The following is a 19,863-nucleotide window of genomic DNA, read 5'->3' on the forward strand; positions in this document are numbered from 1 at the left end:
CAAAAGTTTCTGGCTCTGGGTAAGATGGAGTAAACATGTCCCCCCCCCACTGGTTCTCCCATTTGATTCAGTTATAAAACCTGGGAAGAATGCACAGGAAAACTATTGGGGGACTCTGAAAATTAGCAGCAGGTGGATTGAGGATAAAGACCATAATTCAAAGTAGCACCAAACCTCTGGTGAGTTTACCATTTTCCTCCCCTTCAGTAAGAATTCCCACCATTTGTCCCCACATGTGGGCACAGTTGCCTAAGTCCATGGCAGACCAGGATAACTAAAGCCCCATATACATGTCTAAAAGACCAAAAAGGAAATTCCGTAGGAAGCTGGCCAGTATTCAGAAGAGTGCCGTGGTAGAGAAGCTTGTGACCTCATAAAGTGATCAATTTTTTTAAATATTTATAGTATTTTATTAATTCCTGGGTTCACCCCTGAGCCATTTGTATGTAGATAGGATCTTAATCAGAATATAACAGATTTGGGAAATGAACTCATAGACTACCACGCAGATCTCAGACGGGCCCCCATTGGCTGATGCCCCAGGGGGTAGATGCAACCAGCACTTCAAAGGCTTTGAGAACTGAGCTGATTTTGGAACCATAGCACACTGAAGGCAGCTGTGAATTTGCAGCCTGAAACTAAATCAGCCTGCTAAAACAAAAATGTCAACTTTCACTATAGGATTAAACAAGACCCTGAATCTCACAACCTAATGTTTAAATTGTGTCAGATGTAATCCAAAATTACTATAGATACACTTGTTGTGATGAGCAATGAATGTTTTATGTGTTGAATCACTAAATTGTACACCTGAAACTAATATTACACTGTAGGTTAACTGGAATTTTAAAACTTTAAAATATGCTACTGTGCATACCAAAACCCAGTAAATTCTTTATTCCCATGTCACATGGGATGTTAACAGATATTAACACTGAGATTAAATAGATATTAGAACTATCTGAAAAAGACTTAAAGTGGCTATTATAAAAATGCTCCAAGCAATTGTAAACACTCTTGAAATAAACAGAAAAATACGAAGTCTCAGCAAATAAATGAGGACTAACAAAATGGAAATTTTACAATTTAAGAAATTCAAGACAAATGGTTAACAGTTGAAACTCTTCTTCGAGAGATACTTTTTTTTAAAAAGATTTTATTTATTTATTTGACAGAGATAGAGACAGCCAGCGAGAGAGGGAACACAAGCAGGGGGAGTGGGAGAGGAAGAAGCAGGCTCATAGCGGAGGAGCCTGACGTGGGGCTCGATCCCATAACACCAGGCTCACGCCCTGAGCCGAAGGCAGACTCTTAACCACTGTGCCACCCAGGCACCCTGAGATACTTCCTTTTTTAAAACCATTCACACATGCCTTTACCAGTGGGGAAGATGGCAGAGTGGGAGGGCCCTAAGCTTACCTCGTCCCACAGTGCAACTAGATTAACTTGCAACAGAGCAAACAACCCAGAAAAGGACCCAAAGACTAACCACACAAACTCCTGAGTTTAGGTAAGAGGCCACATCAAAGATAATAGGGAGGGTGAGGACCTAAACCCTGTAGGTCTGACAGCTGGATGGAGGGAGTCACAGGCAGAGAGAGGACTGAGAAACAGTCCATCACACCTGGGAGACCACAAGAAGAGAAATCCCCATAGCATTTGGAAAACCAGAGGGGCTGAATTTCATGAGCACTTATCACCAGCAGGACTTAAAGTCTGGAACTTTAAAAATCTGTGTGCTCACCTCTAAGCCTGAGAACAGTAGGAAGCTGAGCCCTTACTTTTATTTTTTTTCTTTTGATTTTATTTGAATTCATTTTAGTTAACATATATTATTAGTTTCAAGGGTAGTATTTAGTGATTCATCAGTCCATCAAGTACCCTCCTTAGCCCATCACCCAATTACCTCACCGCCTCATCCATCCCCCTCCAGCAACTCTGTGTGTTCCCTATAGTTAAGAGTCTCTTATGGTTTGCCTATTTTTTTAAATGTATCTTTTCCTTCCCTTCTCCTATGTTCATCAGTTTTGTTTCTTAAATTTCACAGCCTTTAAAGAGACAGCGCAGCAAACAGCCTGCAGAAATACAGCTCAGAAGCAGCTGTTGGAAAGGCACCTGGGGCTTAGGGGAGGGAGTGTTAGTTACTAATTTCAGAGTTGACTGAGGGACTTCTGGAGGAACAAAGGAGTTGGACTGGCACCATTTTCCTCCCCCACCCCCACCACAAACACACAGTGACCTGCAGGAACCAGAAGGGCACTGGCATTCACTACCCAACTTGCTTACACCATGCCCCACCCCCTCCAGCCAGCCCTACCCCGGTCCTAGGGCTATGGATCCCCTCCCCCATAAGACCCACACAAACTGTGATGACACTGTCTCCTGACCTCCCCGAGGAGGATGCCCATGCCTTGTCAAAACTACACAAACCAACCCCATACTATGCAGAGCACCCCTGACTACCAGTCTCGGCAGTAGCTGCAAGTCCCCTATGGAGGAGGACCAGCACCACCTAGTTAGAAGTGTACATCCCTCCCAGTTTCAAGAGAAACACTTAGCTGACTTTCCTAACACAGAGAAACAGTCTCAGGTAAAATGAGGAGACAGAGGAAGAAGTCACAAATGAAAGAACAGGAAAAAAAAACACAGCAGGAGACCTAAGCAAAAATGGTATTCAAATTGCTTAAAAGCATAAAGTTGATCAAAAATCAAAATGGCCACAGTAATGCTTCAGTGAGGCTGGATTTTAAAGTAACCTTTTTCCTCCCTCCTGAAAACCTCCCCTCCACCCTTCTTAGCCTTTTGTTTCAGGAACCCAGTACACCCTGAAGACACAAAAAATGAGGCTGGCAGCACGTGCACAATTCCTGTTAAAAAAAAAAAAAGGTAGACCCTGTACTTCCCTATAAACCTCCAGGCAGGCTTCAGTTTTCAAGCCCTTAGCCTGCTGCAGCCTCCTTTGCCTGGAAAAGCAATAAAGTATTGGTCTTTATTCCCAGACTCTGTGTTCACATTAAATATTCTAACTTCAGAGCACAGAGGTCAGTTTTTAACAACAATTTGACTAACATGCCTGACAGAGAAATTAAAATTATGATCATAAATATACATACTGGACTTAAGAATGGAGGACCTCAAGAGATCTTTACAAGATAGAAAAACAAAAAAAAAAAACCAGGAAGAACACAATAAATAAGATTAAAAATACACTTGATAGAATAGGCTGGAAGAACCAAAGTAATGAATTAATAAACTAAAAGAGTACTGGAAAGTAATCAAGCTGAACTGAGAGGAACAAAGTATGCAAAATGAGAACACACTTAGGGAACTCAGTGACTCCATCAAGCATAATAACAGTCACATTATAGGGATCCCAGAAGGAAAAGATGGAGAAAAGAAGGCAGAAAATTTATTTGAAGAAATAGCTGAAAACTTCCTTAAATCTAGGGGAAGGAAACATATCCATATCTAGGAATCACAGAGATCTCCCAACAAAAATCAACTCAAGGAGGTCCATACCAAGACACTCAGTAATCAAGATGGAAAAAAAGTGCAGAAAATTTTTTAAAGCAGGAGAAAATAAGGCAGTGACATACAAGGGAAACCACATAAGACTACCAGATTTTTCAGCAGAAACTTTGCAGGCCAGAAGAGCATGGCATAATATATTTGAAGTGCTAAAAGGGAAAAATCTGCAGCTAAGAATACTCTATATCCAGTAAGGCTATCATCAGAATAGGAGAGATTAAGAGTTTCCCAGACCAACAAAATCTATAGGAGTTCATGAGCACTAAACCAGCCCTACAAAAATATTAATGGGGACTCTTTAAGTGGAAAGAAAAGGGTGTGAGAGTATGAAAAGTAGGAAATGTTAGGTTTTTTTCTCATCGCCAATGAAATCAAGACCGCAAAGGCAAACGTGGTCCAGAGGATGAGCTTTATTGCAAGCACCCTTGAGCGAGGTTCTGCGACTCGGGAAAGAGCGTTGAGTCGGGGAAGTCGCGCCCAGGGCAGGGCAGCAAGTGTTTTTATTGGGCACCGCTGGGGGTGGGGGAAAGTCTGTCTTGGAGAGTCGTGGCAGGGTTTTATTGGGTACTGCTGGGGGTGAGGAAAGTCGGTAGGACGGGTTTCGGTTTCCCGCTTAGGTTTCCGTTTACTGGGGTTGACGTGGCTGCTGCAGGAGTTCTGGAGGGAGATTCGGCCATTTTTGGTGTCCGCCATTTTGAGTGGCCCTTTTTCTCAGCCAGCCCAACATTCCGACCTTTTGCTTTATATAATGGTATCAGGGGCGCCGACTCCATTCTGGCTACTTCGTGCTGATGGCTGGGTGTCGTCATGGGGGTAGGCGGAAGTGGGCAGGTGAGAATAGGGCTGTAGGGAGGAGCTGGTTGACCAACACCCGGGTCACTTCCCACAGGTGTTCCTGTATGTACTAAACAAGGCAGGGAGCAACTGAGATTAGCAGGAGGATTAAGCATAGAGGTCCCGCCAAGGGGAGAAGCCATGTTACCCAAGTATGGGGGTCCAGGCCCCATGTGGAGGTGTCTTGGGGCCTCGCTTGGATCCAGTCCTTGAGTTCCTGGATCTTGAAGGTAGTTTGGTAGGGCCCACCGCTTGGGAGGCCCAGCCATTACCTGTGGGCGCCCATTTGAGGTTGTTGATGTGTACCCACGCCTGGTGTCCCAACAGTTTTTGCCACGGTTGGGGTGGTAAGGATGACAGTATGAGGCCCTGTCCATCGCATCTGCAAGGAGCCTGGTTGCAGATTTCTGATGAGGACCTGGTCCCCTGGGAATAGCCCTTGAGGAGGGGCTTCCTTATGGTCATGGTCGTTTGGGGCAGGGATGACAGCATCACCATGGGCTCTCAGGAGGGCCTGCAGGAGGGTGAGGTAAGGCAGGTAGGAAAGGAGAGGTGGGGGAGAGCCTGGGAAGTTGTGGTTTATGAGGCAGGGTCGGCCGTACAGCAGCTCAAATGGGCTTAATCCTGAAGGTCCTCGGGGGATTGCTCTAAGCCTGGTGAGGGCCAGGGGCTAAAGTGTGGGCCATGAGAGATGGGTCTTCAAGGTCAGTTTAGTGAGCTGAGCCTTAAGCAATCCGTTGGCCTTTTCCACCTTACCCGATGACTGAGGGTGGTATGGAATGTGGAGTTTCCAGGTGACATTGAGGCTTTCGGCTACCTGCTGAGTCACACTAGAAATGAAAGCAGGTCCATTGTCCAACTGGAGAGTTCGGGGTAGTCCAAACCTTGGGATGATGTGTTCAATGAGAGTTGTGGCTATGATATCTGCCATTTCCTGGGCTGTGGGGTATGCCTCAATCCAGCCTGTGAATGTATCAACCATGGTTAATAGGTATCGGAAGGTTTTGTGGCAGGGCATATGAGTGAAGTCCAGCTGCCAGTCTTCCCCGGGCTGGTGGCCACAGAGTTGATGGTTGGGTCCCGGTCTGCGGATTCCAACTTGTGCATTTACAGCCGAACAGGTTTTACAGGCTCTGTGGACTGTCTCAATTACCCTAGATAGGGAAGGGTGGTGAAGCAGGGGTTGCAGGAACTGGTGGAGGGCCTTTGGGCCAATGGGAAGGGACTGATGAATGTCCGTAATCAGGGTGTGGGCCAGGTTCTCCGGCAGGGCAATTTTGTTCTGGATGTAAATCCATCCCTTGTCCCCAGGCTTTCTCCCTAGGCCCTGGAGGGTTTGCACCTCCTTTTCAGAGTAAGAAGGCCAGTGGGGGGTGTTGAGAAAGAGGATCGGAGCCAAAGAGGTGTTCAGGGCCGTTTGCCTGGCCACTAAGTCTGCCCTGTTATTGCCTTGGGAGACCGGGTCCTTGGAGGTCTGATGGCCACGGCAGTGGACTACCGCTACCTCGGTGGGCAAGCTAAGGGCCTCGAGTAATTTGGCAATGAAGGGCCCGTTAACTATAGGAGTGCCCATGGTGGTCAGGAACCCCCTGTTCCTGCCAAAGGACGAAGTGGGTGTGAGTTATGAGATAGGCGTACTTGGAGTCCATGTATATAGTGACTCGCTGTCCCTTAGATAAGTGTAGCGGCCGGGTGAGAGCTATAAACTCAGCCTTCTGGGAGGTGGTCCTGATAGGAAGGGGAGCTGTTTCTATTACTGCCTCCGAGGTGACTACGGCATAGGCGGCGTGTTTTTGGCCATCCAAGGCCAGGAGGGAGCTGCCATCCACGAAGAACACGCAGTCAGGATTAGGCAACGGCTGATCAGAGAGCCCTGGGTGAGAGGGAGTGAAGTCCTCCAGGAGTTGCGGGCAGGAATGAGTGCGTTCAGGGGTGAGCGAGGGTGCAGGCAACAAAGTAGCAGGGTTTAAGTGAGGGGAGGCAGACAGAGAGATCTGCGGATTTTTGACGAACAGCAGGTGGTACAGCTGGAGACGGGAAGGGGTTAATTGGGCCAGAGATAGGTGGCTGCGGAGATCCATGAGTCGGTGGGGAGAGTAGACTACGAGGGGTTGTCCCAGAATAAGTTTGAGGGCCTCCTTGGTTAGGGAGGCAGCAGCCGCCAGTGCCCTGAGGCAGGGCTGCAATCCTCAGGTGGTGGTGTCTAATTGCTTAGACAGATAGGCTACGGCCCTGTGCGTGGGCCCCACTGGTTGGGCTAGGAGGCCAGTGGCTGAGCCGGAGTGCTCATCGGTGAAGAGATGGAAGGGTTTAGAGGGGTCAGGCAGTGCCAAGACTAGCCCGTCAGTGAGGCAGTCCTGTAGTTTGGAGAATACGTGCCGAACTGAGGTGGGGTCAGTGAGGGGACCCTGGGGGGGGTGTCTCATTGGCCACTTGGTATACAGGTCGGGCCAGGATCGAGAAATTCAGAATCCAATGTTTAAAAAAACCTACAAGTCCGAGAAAGGAAAGTATCTCATCCATGGTTTGAGGAGGCTGGAGTTCCCGGAGAAGGTGAATGCNAGTATCTCATCCGCGGTTTGAGGAGGCTGGAGTTCCCGGAGGAGGTGGATGCGGTCCCCGGTAAGGGACTTAGAGGTGGGAGTCAGGAAGATACCCAGGTACGTGACTGAGGGGGTGCACAGTTGGGCCTTTGAAGGGGTGACCCGGTACCCTTTGCCCCCCAGGAAATTGAATAGGGTAGAGGTGTCTTCCTGAGATAAGGAGAGAGAGGGGCTGCAGAGGAGGAGATCGTCCACATATTGTAGCAGGGTACTGGCCTTAAGGGCGCACTGCTGCAGGTCAGCGGCCAACGCCTGACCAAAAATATGGGGACTGTCTCGGAATCCCTGAGGCAGGACTGTCCAGGTCAGCTGCCCGGAGACATGTGTGTCCGGATCCTCCCAGGTAAAGGCAAAAAGGAAGTAGGAGTCAGGGTGCAGGGGAATGGTAAAGAAGGCATCCTTTAAATCCAGTACCGTAAAGTGAGAGGTGTCAGACAGGATGTGGGACAGTAGGGTGTAGGTGTTGGGGGCGACAGGATGAAGCGGGACTACAGCCTCATTAATGAGTCGCAGGTCCTGCACTAGTCGGCAAGCCCCCGAGGGTTTACGGACTGGCAGGATAGGGGTGTTACAGGGGGAGCTGATGGGGATCAGGAGCCCCTGCCGTCTCAGCCGGTCTATGATAGGCTTGAGACCCTGACGGTGAGTCAGGGAAATGGGGAACTGTGCTCGGGAGGGGAACTTGGAGCTATCCTTTAGCTGTATTCTAACGGGGGTATGGTGGGAGGCAATGATGGGTTTAGAGGTGTCCCATACCTGGGGGTCCACTGCGGGTAGACTATCTGGGGTGGGGGTCGGAGGGGCAGGAAGGAGGGGTAAGACGAGACACTCTGAAGTCGAGGGGGAAGGAGAGAGGCGAATAGTAGCTTGCAGTTTCTGGAGGATGTCCCTTCCCAGTAGGGGGACTGGACAAGAGGGAATTATGAGGAACGAGTGGGAGAAGGGGAAACCATCCAGTTTGCAAGTAAAGGGAAGGGTCACCCTAGGAGAGGAGGAGGTCCCATCGATCCCCACGACAGTGACCGGTGAGGTTCGTGTAGGTCCTGAGTAGGATGGCAGAACTGAGTAGGTAGCCCCCATGTCCAGCAGAAAGGAGATGGACTTACCTGCTACCTGGAGCGTGACCCTGGGCTCGGCCTGGGTGAGGGGGTAGCCGAGTCTGGGCTCCGTCAATCGTCCTCCAACCCGAGCAGCTGGAAGGCTGGACTTACCATCTCGGGGTTGCCCCCACGTAGAGGCCGCTGAGGATTCCCCGAGGTTAGGACAGTCTGATTTCCAATGTCCCATCATGTGGCACTGAGGACACGGTCGAGTTGGCACCTTTGGGTTGGGACATTGACGAGCCCAGTGTCCCCCGGCTCCGCACTTGAAGCAGGCCCCCGGAGGGGTGCAGCTGGCTGCCCCTCTCTGTTGGCTCCCGGAGCTGGCCGGCCGCAGAGTCTGTAGCTGAAACTTCTGCTGTAGCCTGGCCTGCCGTTTAAGTTCGGCTGCCTCCTCTCAGGAGTTAAAGACTTTAAATGCCATTTTCACCAGGTCAGAAATGGGGGTCTGGGGGCCCTCCTTGGCCTTTTTTAACTTTTTCCGAATGTCCGGCGCTAATTGGGAGATGAAATGAGTGGCCAGGACTGTGGCCCCGCCGGAGAGGCTGGATCTAAGTGGGTGAACTGAGTCAAAGCCTCGGTCAGCCGGTAAAGGAATACGGCAGGGTTCTCGTCAGGGGTCTGAATAATCTCCCTGATCTTATCATAGTTAACAGCCTTATTGGAGGCCTCCCACATCCTGGCGATAAGGCATTGGATCGTGTGGTCGCGGTGCCGGCAGCCATCGTGGCTGTTCTGGTAGCCCCAGCCAGGTTCCACGGCCGGGACTGCTGAGCGCCGACCAGCATGGTGGCGTCAGTAAGATGGACCTGATCGGCATGTTCTTGGGCGGCAGCCTGGATACATTCCCTCTCCTCAGTGGTGAGAGTGGTGGTCTGGACAACATGTAAGTCGTGCCAGGTAAGGTCATAGGCCTGGGCCAAATACTAGAATTCCTTAATGAAATTATCTGGGTTGGCCGAGAAAGAGCCCAGGCGCTTTTCTATCTGGGAGAGGTCCTGCAGGGAGAAGGGCGCATGGACTCGGATGACCCCTTCGGCCCCGGCGACCTCTCTCAGGGGACAGACTAGGTCGGGGGAAAGATTCTGGGACCGGGTATGAGCGGAGATGGGAGGGGAAGGGAGAGAGTCGGTGGGTGAGCGGGGCTCGGTGGTGGTCTTGGGCGGTGGGACTTCAGGAGCTGTTGGAGTAGCCGGAGCTAGGGACGGCTCTGGGGTCTGTGGGGGGTTGGGGAGTACAGGGGGCTGAGGAACGGGATGGTAGGGGGGGTGGAGGTACAAGGGGGGTCCTTATGGGGGGCCCTGAGAGGTTCTCAGGAGGTTCAGAGAGAGGAGAGAGAGAGGGGGGATCAGGGTCCTTGGGAGCAGTAGGCGGAAGGGTTGAAGGGGGAGAGTGGGCGAGGAGGACCTGAGAGGTCAAACAGCGGGAGCACAGTGAAGGCTGAGAGCGTAAGGCCCAGAAGGCCTGGACATAGGGGACCTCGGACCATTTGCCCTGGCGTCTACAGAGGTTGTCGAGATCCATGAGCACCTGATAATTGAAGGTGCCTTCAGGGGGCCATTGTGATTGGTTGTCCAATTGATATTGGGGCCAAGCGACAGTACAGTAATGGATGAGGCGCCGCCTTCATAGGTCCTGGTCCAATTTCAGGGTTCAAAGGTTGCCAGAAGGCAGCCCAGTGGCGTTTTAGGGTCGAATTTGGATTGGGAGGTTCCCATGCCACCTTCACCTAGCAACTCAGGGCACGGAGGAAGTCATCCCCTCGCCCATGTGCTGGGTTGCAGTTCAGAAGGGAAGGTAGTTGCCATGGAATGGAGACATCTCCGGATTCCTTGGAACTATGGGGGCCAACAGGTGGCCGGAGGGGGTTGCCCTGACTCAGCTGCGATTAGGACAGGGTGTCCCGGAGAAGGATCAGGAACCAGGGAACACTCACCACAGTGGGCTTCGAGAGATGTCTGGAGAGGGAGGGAGAAGTCCCAGTCCACTTGAGAGGAGGAGAGAGCCTCCATGCCAGAGCAGGGGCTCGATCTCCTCCTGGGTTTCGGCACCAAATGTTAGGTTTTTTTCTCGTCACCAATGAAATCAAGACCGCAAAGGCAAACGTGGTCCAGAGGATGAGCTTTATTACAAGCACCCTTGGGCGAGGTTCCGCGACTCGGGAAAGAGCGTTGAGTCAGGGAAGTCGCGCCCAGGGCAGGGCAGCGAGGGTGTCCTTTAGGAGGAACTTTATTGTGTGCACCCTCGGGTGAGGTGCCGCGACTCCGGAGGGGGGAGTCGGGGACGTCATGCCCAGGGCAGGGCAGCGAGGGTTTTTATTGGGCACCGCTGGGGGTGGGGAAAGTCTTTCTTGGAGAGTCGTGGCAGGGTTTTATTGGGTACTGCTCGGGGGTGAGGAAAGTCAGTAGGATGGGTTTCAGTTTCCCGCTTACGTTTCGGATTACTGGGGTTGACGTGGCTGCTGCAGAAGTTCTGGCGGGAGACTCGGCCATCTTGGGTGTCCGCCATTTTGAGTGGCCCCTTTTCTCAGCCAGCCCAACAGGAAACACAAAAGCAGTAAAAAGTTTCTGTAAAAAAAAAAAAATAGTCAAGGGAGTCACACAATAAAAGGATGTAAAATATGACACGATATACCTAAACCATGGGGGGGGGCGGTGGGGGAGAGTCAAGAATGGGTTTAAACTGAAGCAACTAGCAATTTAATATAGACTGCTATATGCAAACTGTTATATACAAACCTAATGGTAACCACAAATCAAAAGCCACTAGTAGATATTCAAAGAATAAAGAGAAAGGAATCCAAGTAAACCACTAAAGAATGCCAGCAGACCATGAAAGAGCAAGAACAGATCAGAGAAAAAATGACAAAAACAAGTAACAAAATGGCAGTTAATACATATCACTAATTACCTTGAATGTAAATGGACTAAATGCTCCAATCAAAAGACATAGGGTGGTGAAATGGATAGAAAAGCAAGACACATCTATTTGCTGCCTACACGATATTCATTTTAGACATAAAGATACCTGCAAAGTAAGGGGATGGAGAAACATCTATCATGCAAAAGGATGTCAAAAGAAAGCCAGAGTAGCAATACTTACACCAAACTAGACCTTATTTTATTTTAAGATTTTATTTATTTGACAGAGCAAGCACTTGCACGCAAGAGATGGGGGAGAGTCAGAGGGAGAAGCAGATTCCCTGCTGAGCATGGAGCCTGACCCGGGGCTTGATCCTAGAACCCTGGGATCATGACCTGAGCCGAAGGCAAACACTGAACCAACTGAGCCACCCAGGCGCCCCCAAAATAGACTTTAAAACAAGCACCATAAAAAGACTAAGAAGGATACTATATAATAAAAGGGACAATCCAGTAAAATGATGTAGCATTTTTAAGTTTTTATGCATGAACATGGAAGCACTCAAATACATTAAACAGTTAATAATAAACATAAGGGAACTGATAATATATTAATAGTAGGGGACCTTAACACCCCACTTACATCAATGGACAGACTTCCAAAGACAAAAATTAACAAATAGCGGCTTTGAAGGACACTGGACCACATGGATTTAAAAGATACATTCAGAATATTTCATCCTAAAACAGCAGAATACACATTCTTTTCAAGTTTACATGGAAATTCTCCAAAAATAGATCACCATTAGGCCACAAAATAAGGCACAATTTAAAAGACTGAAGTCCTATCATGCATCTTTTCTGACCACAACTCTATGAAATTAGAAATCAACCATAAGAAAAACAAATCTGTAAAGACAAGAAATACATGGGGAATAACAACATGCTACTAAACAATAAATGGGCCACTCAAGAAATCGAAGAAATCCAAAAGTACATGGAAACAAGTGAAAATAAAAACACAATGGTCCAAAACCCTCAGGATGCAACAAAAGTGATTCTAAGTTTGTAGCAACACATGCCTACCTCAAAAAGAAAAATCTCAAACACCCTAACCTCACACCTAAAGGAGCCAGAAAAAGAACAAAACCCAAAGCCGAAAGAAGGAAATGATCTTTAGAGCAGAAATAAATGATATAGAAACCAAAAACAGAACAGATCCATGAAACCAGGAGCTGTTGTTTTGTTGTTGTTGCTTTTAAAGAGCAACAAAATTGATAAACCTCTAGATAGACCCATTAAAAAATGAGAAAAGAATCACAAGTGAAAGAAATAACAATTAAAGGGCAACTGGGTGGCTCAGTTCATGATCCCAGGGTCCTGGGATGGAAACCAGAGTTGGGCTCCCTGCTCGGCTGGGAGTCTGCTTCTCCCTCTGCCTCTGTTCATGTTCTCTCTCTCTCTCTCTCTACTCTCTCTCTCAAATAAGTAAAATCTTTTAAAAAAAATAACAGTTAAAAAAAGGAGAAATAACACCACCACAGAAATACAATTTTAATAGATTATGAAAAACTATATGCCAACAAATCAGATAATCTAGAAGAAATGGATAAATTCCTAGATATATAGCCTACCAAAACTGAAGCTAGAATAGAAAATGTGAACCGATTACCAGCAGGGAGATTGAAGCAATCATCAAAAACTTCCCAACAAACAAAAGACCAGGACCATTTAGCTTCAGAGGTGAATTCTAACAAACTTTTAAGAGTTAAACATGTTGTGATGAGCACTAGGTGTTATACACAACTAATGAATCGTTGAACACTACATCAAAAACTAATGATGTACTATATGTTGGCTAACTGAACATTTAATTAAAAAAGCATATCCAAGATGTATGTATGGTTTAATTAATAGTAATACAAGTTTTCCCCACCTTAAAAAAAAGTTGAGTTAATACCTATTCTTAAACTATTCCAAAAATTAAAAGGAATATTTCCAAATTTATTCTATGAGGCCAGTATCAAACCCAGATAAAGACGCCACAAAAAAAACTATAGAACAATTTCTCTGGTGAACATGGATGCAAAAAAACCCCCAAATACTAGCAAACCAAATCCAACAATACGTTTAAAAAACCATTCATCAGGGGCGCCTGGGTGGCACAGCGGTTGAGCGTCTGCCTTCGGCTCAGGGCATGATCCCGGCATTATGGGATCGAGCCCCACATCAGGCTCTTCTGCAATGAGCCTGCTTCTTCCTCTCCCACTCCCCCTGCTTGTGTTCCCTCTCTCGCTGGCTGTCTCTATCTCTGTCGAATAAATAAATAAAATCTTTAAAAAAAAACATTCATCACAATCAAGTGGAATTTATTCCCAGGAGGCAAAGGGGGGGAGGTTCAATATTTGCCCGTCAATGTGATTTATCACCTCAATAAGAGGAAGGATAAAAATCATATGATCTTTCAATAGTCACACAAAAAAATCATTTAACAAAATACAACATATTCATGATAAAAAAAAAACCCTCAAAGTTGGTTTAGATGGAACATACCTCAACATCATAAAGGCCATATATGAAAAACCCACAGCTAACATCATACTCAATAAATAAAAACAGAGCTTTTCCCCTAATGACAGGAAAAAGACAAGACTATCCACTTTCACTGCTTTTATTAACACAGTACCGGAAGTCCTAGCCACAGCAATCAGACAAAGAAATAAAAACCATCCAAATTGGTAAGGAAGAAGTAAAACTTTTATTACCTTCAGATGACATCACACTCCATACAGAAAATCTAAAAACTCCACCAAAAAAAAACCCTGCTAAATTAATTCATTGAAGTCACAGGATACAAAGATCAATGTGCAGATCTATTGCATTTCTGTACATTAATTATGAAGTAGAAGAAATTAAAAAAAAAAACCTTTACAGTAGCACCAAACATAAGATACCTAGGAATAAAAACAACCAAACAGGTGAAAAACCTATACTCTAAAAACTACACTGATGAAATTGAATATGCCACACAAAAAAATGGAAAGACATCCCATGCTCATGGAGTGAAAGAATACTGTTAAAATGTCTAATGCTATCCAAAGCAAGCTACACATTTAATGCTATCCCCATCAAAACACCCATAGCATTTTTCGCAGAACTAGAACAAACAATTCTACAATTTCTGTGGAGCCATGAAAGACCTTAAATAGCCAAAGCAATCTTGGGAACAAAAAGCAAAGCTGGAGGTATCACAATTCCAGACTTCAAGTTATATTACAAAGCTATAGTAATCAAAACACTATAGTACCGGCACCAAAATAGACACATAGATCAATAGAAAAGTATAGAAAACCCAGAAATAAACCCACAGTTATCTATGTTCAATTCATCTTCAACAAAGGTGGCAAAAATATCCAACGGGAAAGAGTTTCTTCAACAAATGGTATTGGGAAAACTGGTCAACTACATGGAAAATAATGAAACTAGACCACTTTCTTATGCCACACCTAAAAATAAAGTCAAAACAAATTAAAGACCATAATGTGAGATCTGAATCCATAGAAATACTAGAAGAGAACACAGGCAGTAATGTCTGACATTGGCCAAAGCAACTTCTTTCTAGATAGGTCTCCTGAGGCAGGGGAAACAAAAGCAAAAATAAATTGTTGGGACTACATCAAAATAAAAAAGGTCTGCACAGCGAAGCAAACAACAAAACTAAAAGGCAATGTACTGAATGGGAGAAGATATTTCCAAGTGACTTATTAGATAAAGGGTTAGTATGCAAAATATATAAAGAATCCAATTAAAAGTGGCAGAAGACATGAGCTGACATTTCACCAAGGATGATATACAGAAGGTCTACAGACACATGAAAAGATGTTCAACTCACTCATCAGGGAAATACAAATTAAAACTACAATATCACCTCACACCTGTCAGAATAGCTAAAATCAACATAACAGGTGTTGGTGAGGATGTGGAAAAAGGGGAACACTCCTCCACTATTAGTTCCACTATTGGTGGGAAGGCAAACTGGTGCAGCCACTCTGGAAAACAGTATGGAGTTTCCTCAAAAAGTTACAAATAGAACTACCCCAGGATCTAGTAATTGCACAACTATGTATATTTACCTGAAAAATACAAAAACACTAATTCCAAGGGATACATGCACCCCAATGTTTATAGCAGCATTATCTAAAATAGCCAAGATATGGAAACAACCCAAGTGTCCATCAACTGATGAATGGAAAAGGATGTCACACACACACACACACACACACACACACGCATTACTTAGCCATAAAAAGGAATGAAATCTTGCCATTTGCAACAACACGGATTGAACTACAGTGTATAATGCTCAATGAAATGTTAGTCAGAAAAAAGCAAATATATGATTTCACTTAAATGTCAAATTTAAGCCATAAATCGAAGGAGCAAAGGAAAAAGAAAGACAAACCAAGAAACAGACTCTTATAGAGAACAAACTAATGGCTAGCAGAGGGAGGTGGTTGGGGGGATGGGTGAAATAGGTGATGAGGATTAAGGAGGGCACTTGTAATGAGCACTGAGTGATGTAAGGAATTGTTGAATCACTGTGTTATACACTTGAAACTAGTTTAACACTTTATCTTCACTACACTGGAATTAAAATTAAAACATGCCTTTACCAAATAGTACAATTAAAAGTTCTGGATCTCAAATTGTGCAAGTATTTTCTAAAAATTTATTGTTGCCTCTTTGATATACCTCTAAGATGAAGTTTTTGTGATTGAGAAACTTATCTTTATGATCATATATCTATTTTTTGCTTGCTTAAACAAAACTGGTATCACCAAGCTCAGTTTTCCATCAAATGCAAATCTCCCTGGCAAACCCCTATCAGTATTTGGCACATTTACTAAAACATTTTGTACTCATTAACAAAAAATATATCAAAGACAACTGGGTTGTGCCAAGAGGACACAGAAGCTTATCAGAAAGGGTTATCAAAGAATGAGTGCAACTGATAGAAACACAATAATAAAATCTATGAATTCGTAATGATATTTAAAGAGATAAAAGGAAAAAAAACTCACTGCACATCTTTGGAAGTAACTAGGCCACCAATCCCTTAGTCTGGAGGTCAGCTATTTGAAATTGAGAATAGAATTAATCATTTGCCTTCCCTACATGAACTGTACATGAGGTTAACTAGTTTTAGTTGACAGAAATTTTTATTTTATTTTTCTTAACGAAAGTATTCCAGCTAAACTGTATGAGAGAGAGAACAGACTTATGCAACTAATGAATCATTGAACACCACATCAAAAACTAATGATGTACTGTATGGTAGTTAATATAATTTAAAAAAATTAAAATAAAAAAAAGAAAGTCACTACTTTTAGTCCCTAAGTAAAATAATTGATTCAGGTAACAAACATTAATGAGAAGAAACCCTTAAACATAGGCTGTTAGTATTAACTTATAAGAAATACAGCCAATAGAAAAACTGAATAACAAAGAAACAAACTCTACTAAAATTAGGACTTTCTACAGGTTTCTGTTAGCAAGTCACTGATCTGATGCTATAACAAGCAAGTCAAAATGTCATCAAGAGATACATGTGTTGTGGTGAGCACTGGGTGTTGTGTAAGACTGATGAATCACGAACCTGTACCCCTGCAACAAATATGTTAATTAAAAAACAAAGTAGATAAAAATTGAAATTAAACCAATTAAAAAGAGAAATAGGGATGGAACCAATATACATTAGAAGAGTCTTAGGAAACAACTATAAAATCCAAAGCAAGATCTTGTTTGGATTCTGGCTTGAAAGATAGTAAGACACATCTTTGCATCTTTGAGACAATGATATTGGATAATAAGGAATTATTAGGTACAATGGCAGTGTAGGTAAATTTAAAATGCCCTTTTTGAGATGCACCTGAAGCATGAAGGGGTAAAATGACGTCTGATAGTTGGTTTCTAACACTTCAGAAAGGTGAGGCTATAAGTACAGAAAAATCCTTATAATTCAAATCCTGATGTTGAGCATATTGAAATACTAGTCTTTCTACTCTTGTATATGTTTAAAATGTTCATTAAAAACTTTTAGTAAAAGTTGTCACTGATAAAGATATTTCAAAGTCTACCAGCTAAGTTCCAGAATCATCTCTGAAAAACAAAGTAACAGAAGATATGGGTGCATTACCAGCTTCTTTTAAAAATGTATTAGTCTTCTCAAAGTGAGTATTCTGATGGGGCAAAATTCTTCATTTTTAAGATCTAACATGTTTCTTTTTTTTTAAAGATTTTATTTTTTTCATTTGACACAGAAAGAGAGAGTGTGTGCGCACAAGCAAGGGGAGCAGCGAACAGAGGGAAAGGGAGAAGCAGGCTCAGCGGGAAGCCTGATTTGGGGCTCCATCCCAAGACTCTGAGATCATGACTTGAGCCAAAGGCAGACACTTAACTGATTGAGCCACCCGGGTACCCCTAATGTGTTTTCTTTAAAATGCAATTTTATTTGTAGTCTCATAGGTCTTATTGTTTACTTTAAGGTGAAATCATTGTATCTCTTTAAAAAAAATCAAATCCCAGATCTTCCACTAATAATGGAAAACAATGTAAACAATGTCAGGGAGGAGGAAGAAAACAGATCACTGGACCTCATAACCATCCCTTTCATTCAGAAATTTACCTTCTTATTGATCAAAGCTGCCTCCTGGGAGGACACCACTCCTTGAATATTCCAGCCTAGATCACAGCATAAGAACATTCTCTTACAACTCAAGCAAAACTGAGGTAATATACAAACACACAAGATTTTAGTTAAAAATTGGGAATAGGGGCGCCTGGGTGGCACAGCGGTTAAGCATCTGCCTTCGGCTCAGGGCGTGATCCCGGCGTTACGGGATCGAGCCCCACATCAGGCTCCTCCGCTATGAGCCTGCTTCTTCCTATCCCACTCCCCCTGCTTGTGTTCCCTCTCTCGCTGGCTGTCTCTATCTCTGTCAAATAAATAAATAAAATCTTTAAAAAAAAATTGGGAATAAAAAAGTAAGCACTAGGGCGCCTGGGTGGCTCAGCGTTAAGCATCTGCCTTCGGCTCAGGTCATGATCCCAGGGTCCTGGGATGGAGCCCTGTATTGGGCTCCCTGCTCATCAGGAAGTCTGCTTCTCCCTCCCCCACTCTCCCTGCTTGTTTTCCCTCTCTGGCTAACTCTCTGTCAAATAAATAAAATCTTTAAAAAAAAAAAAAGTAAGCACTAAGAGTAACATACCCAGACCAGGGCTACACAGAGAGTAGCCACAGAACCAGCAGCACCAGCATCACTTGGGAGTCTGATACAAATGCAGATTCCTGGGCCCCACCCCCAATTACTGAGTCAGAGTATCTGGGGATAGACTCTACAAATCCATGCTTTAAAAAGCTTTGATTTTTAAGAATCATTGAACTTGATAACCACCAGAGATTCTTATTAAATTGGCTTATGATAATCATTTTCTCAAACTTGGAGACACATTAGAATCACCTGGGGAGCTTGTAAAAGTTCTGACACCCAGGCCTTACAATAAACCAATTAAATGAGAAACTTTGGGAATAGATGCCAGGCATCAGTAGCTTTAAAAACTGCCCCAGAGGATTCTAATATGCAGCCAAACTTGAGAACCACTGGTCTAGGATAGGACATTACCCAGCCATCATTATTTAGGAATTCCCCAGAGGATATGGAAGTGCAGCCTGAGTTGAGAACCAATGAATGGCTTGCATACAAGATACATTCCATTCATCTTCAATGAAGGGTCTAAGCCATCTCACCATCTGCTTCCATAGGACATTGATAATCTTTTCCCTACACACCAGAAATGCCCACAAGCATGACAATGCTGCAAAATTCAAGAGAGTAAGAATGAAGGAGACCATCAATTCCCTCTGCTAGCCTTAAGTGTGTTCCTTCTGAGTTCTCATGATTAGCTTTTTCTACAGATGGGTAGTATTGGGAGTATCACCCTCATCATGAGACCACACTTCCTAACCAGGAGGTGACCCTAGTAGCAACCTTATCAGAATCTACAACAACACAGTAACTTTAACATTTGAATATGAGATACAAATGTAGAGTATTTGGGAAAACTTGTAATCTATATTACCAAAATAATTCAAGGAGTTGACTGTCCAGGAACAGAGAGGTAATTAAAGGTATGTGTGTACTATACACGTGTATGAATTACTCTGGTTTATAATTTAACTGATTGAGACCTGATGGTTATTAAAGACTCTGGATATTGATTTCCAAGTTTTCTGAAGGCTATAGGTTCAAAAAAAAAAAAACAATTCATCTCTTACTGATGCCATCCTGAACTACCAGCAGAGAGATACTACACTATGTTAAGAATTTATGTTCAGGATTTAGACCTACATTTGAACCCAGATCCACCACTTACTATGGAATCTTGAACCTATTATTTAACCTACTCTAACCTTTATGTCCTCATCTATAAACGTGGGAATACCACTTGCCCTGAAGGACTTTTGTAACAATATACAGGATATTCTGAAATTGTTCAGGATATTTATGGTCAACAATGGGCAGTTATTATTTTCAAAATACCCTGAGTCACCTTCATGCCTCCACAATTTTGCCACACCATTCCCTCTACCTGGAAACCTTTTCCTTTTGTCAACCTGGTTCATTCAATCATTCGGAATTTACTAAATACCTACTATGTGCTGGACCTTTATTAGACACCAAAGATAAAATAACCAAAATCAGACATTCTATTTCTATTAGGACAACCCAAACTGATAAAAGCTATGAAGGAAAAGATGCAAAGAAATTAAAGCATCTAAAAGGGAGCCTGTAGTCTAGGGCGTCAGAGAGCAATACGATGTAGGGTTTGAGAGCACTCTGGAATCACTTCCAATGCTGCTTAATGTTTGACACTGAC

At 44.3% G+C, this 19,863-nt stretch overlaps 1 long non-coding RNA gene across 1 annotated transcript in view; it reads right to left on the minus strand.

Annotated features, from left to right (window-relative positions):
* Positions 1-10,157: 10,157 nt before the first annotated feature.
* Positions 10,158-19,863, minus strand: part of LOC117803094 — a 52,732-nt gene continuing 43,026 nt past the window's right edge. Inside the window, exon 3 of the long non-coding RNA XR_004626735.1 lies at positions 10,158-10,632. This is a non-coding gene — a long non-coding RNA (uncharacterized LOC117803094). The remainder of the gene's footprint in view (positions 10,633-19,863) is intronic.

Source organism: Ailuropoda melanoleuca, chromosome 7 (genome assembly GCF_002007445.2).
Source record: "Ailuropoda melanoleuca isolate Jingjing chromosome 7, ASM200744v2, whole genome shotgun sequence".
NCBI lineage: Eukaryota > Metazoa > Chordata > Mammalia > Carnivora > Ursidae > Ailuropoda > Ailuropoda melanoleuca.